We start from the raw sequence: 2,882 nt of genomic DNA on the forward strand, positions 1-2,882 counted from the left end.
AAATAATTATAGAAATTCGAAGCACGTAGCACATTTATATTTTTATTTATTTATATGCATAAATTTTTATGCTCGGATGTTTATACGTATAGAATTTTATGATCAGATTACGTCATGCTGCAGTAGTATGAATCAATGATATTTCTCAACGGTATTATACCTTACAATGTTCCATCACAAAAAATTGTTTCTAGAATAAATTTTGCTTCCCATTTATCAGACATTCTGTTCTATTAGATTTGATTAAAAAATTCTTGTTTCTTCTTTTTTAGAGATCATATAATACATTTCACATATTTTGCGTCGTAATGAACGACGTAATGAACAGTAGCCTTAACGCAACACTATTGATCCGTCTCACTTAATAGGAATTTAAATTCAAACTTGAATTATGTAAGTAAATCTCCGTTATTTTTTTAATACATTTTAAAAATAACTGCTGCTGAATGTTTACAAGTGTTATTAATATTATATTTATACAAAAAAGTATTATCAAATCAAATCAATCAAAAAAATAACAAAAAATTTTTTTTAGTTACTAAAAATATCTTAAATAATTTAATAATAAAGAGATATAAAATAAAATCTCTCTTTTGTGAGATTTATGATCGGATTACGTCATGTTGCAGTAGTACAAATCAATGATATTCTCAATGGTATTATATCTCATATAATGTTTTTATTATAAAAAATTATTTTCAATATGTTTTCAACTGTTTTTTAACGAAAAACTTGAACACGAGAATAGTTTCCATTACAAAAAATTTATTTTCTATGATTAATTTTTTCCTCTTTATGTCCTTTCTTTTAATTATAATTATGTATATCGTGTATTATTACATCATATACGTATACACTTATAGCTTCCATGTATTTTATTATTAATGGATGTTTTTCCAATTTAGATTTTATTTAATTTCATTTCTACATAAGTATAGCAATCAAGAAGGTTTTCTCATCTCCGAACTGACTGAAACTAATATTCATTCAAATTAGAAATTCAAATAATTATAGTAATTATTCTCATTACTTTAGATAGCAAGTTCGCATATTCGTTATCAAGCGTTCTCCATCTCGAACATTGCGCTAAATTCGCGCCCTTATTGCTACGTGCGCGATCGGACGCGGGGGTCGCGGATAACCGTCGCGATGCTCGAGGACGCAGGCGTCATCGTGGCCGGTTTAGTTCCTGCGGAATAACACGGGGTGCACGGCAGTCGATAGGCTGAAAAACAGAAAACTAGCCCTTGTTGTAAGACACCCCTCGGCTAAGGACGAGCGTGTGTACATTTGTCGCGGCTCCGCTTCGTGCGCGAGGTGTTCCTGTCTTTATAGAATACGCAAGAATAATCGCATTAGAATACGTCTTAGATTGAGACGAAGACATCGAAAATATTCGTTGAACTCAGGAACAAGTGTTTATTTCGCCATCCTGAGGATCGACGATCGAATTCAAGCGAGGAAGGATCGCTGTTGAGAAAAGGATCTTCTGCGATCGAACGATACGCTTAATTCCTCATGTTTTAATTGAAGGTGGACGTAATAAATCCTTTTGCCTGTCTCACTTCCTTCTTTGTCTGTTTACTTGCATCGAAGGATCGATCCTGAGGCGATCAAATGAACCACGGGCTCGGTGGCGAGTCATGCTGTCAGGAAGGTGCACAATTCTTCCTGCGGATGATACCGTCGAGTTTATCCATTAGAGCGATGAAAACACGTTGATCGTGGGTAATGACTTTTCTTTCGATCTGCAGATTTGGATTTATCAACTGTTAGGATTTTCGTGTGTGAACAAAGGCGTTTTCTCCCGATATATATATATATCGCGAACTCATCGTCTTCGCGGAGCGCAAGATCAGGTGTTTCCCGGTGACAGGACACAACCACTTGTGGCGGGGCCCGGCAAACAACATATTCGATATCGGCCCCCATCATCACGCGAACAAATTTGGAAATTGGCCAACGCGTGGCACGCGTCGTCAGGGAGACAGGGATCTAACTCATCCTATCATCGGACGTCCTAAAAAACCTTTTCGTGACCTTCAAAGTGGCACCGGATGTCTACGAACGTCCTTGACACATTATGTCAATCGTTCGATAGTCGCGTGCGCGATTGGTCAGTGTGCCGATTGTGTTTTCTCTGTGTAATGCCAAATTCATTGTGAGTGATGGCGAGGAGGACTCGTCCTGGCGATCGAGGATGTTGCTTTCCTGTCATGACACTGGAGACTCTCACAAAAGTGATCCACAGGTATGACCCAATCGTATGAACTTTCAATGAATTTTCAATATAAAATATTCCATTTTCTCTTTTAATATAATGCAAGAATAATTATCATGAAAATTTTATATTCTGTGTAAATTTTACATTACATCGAATATTTTGTGGAATCCGATATGCATCGAGTGCAAAAAATATTCGTACATTTTTATTTAAAAAAGCTGTAGAAAATAAACATTAAGCAACATTTTACATGAGTACATTCTGTCCTGATATAAACAAAAGAGCTTCATGTATTCCTGATTTTAAAATCTAAATTTCTCGACTCTATAACTTTTTGTGCGTTCAAATAATAATATGATTTTTCATTTCTATTTATTTTTAAAGTAATATGTTTTAATTATTATACATTTTTTTAGGCAAAATAATTTTGAGAACTATGCAATTCATTTTATTTTTTGTTAATCAATTGCTAACTAATATTTAACTAATATTTACTTTTTAAAAATAAAGTTTTATAAAATGTTATGTTCGAATATTTTTAAAATATAGTGTACTTTTTGTACTCATTACATATATTTTACGTAAGAATATTGGATTGATAATATTTTTTCGAATAAATATTATATTATTCTTCGAATAATTCGTTATATATATATAT

At 33.4% G+C, this 2,882-nt stretch overlaps 1 protein-coding gene across 1 annotated transcript in view; it reads left to right on the plus strand.

The window, feature by feature from the left end:
* Positions 1 to 2,882, plus strand: part of LOC108685585 — a 33,718-nt gene that overhangs the window by 6,897 nt on the left and 23,939 nt on the right. The gene's annotated exons all lie outside the window — the stretch shown is intronic.

The sequence above is a fragment of the Atta colombica genome, unplaced genomic scaffold (assembly GCF_001594045.1).
Source record: "Atta colombica isolate Treedump-2 unplaced genomic scaffold, Acol1.0 scaffold155, whole genome shotgun sequence".
Taxonomy (NCBI): domain Eukaryota; kingdom Metazoa; phylum Arthropoda; class Insecta; order Hymenoptera; family Formicidae; genus Atta; species Atta colombica.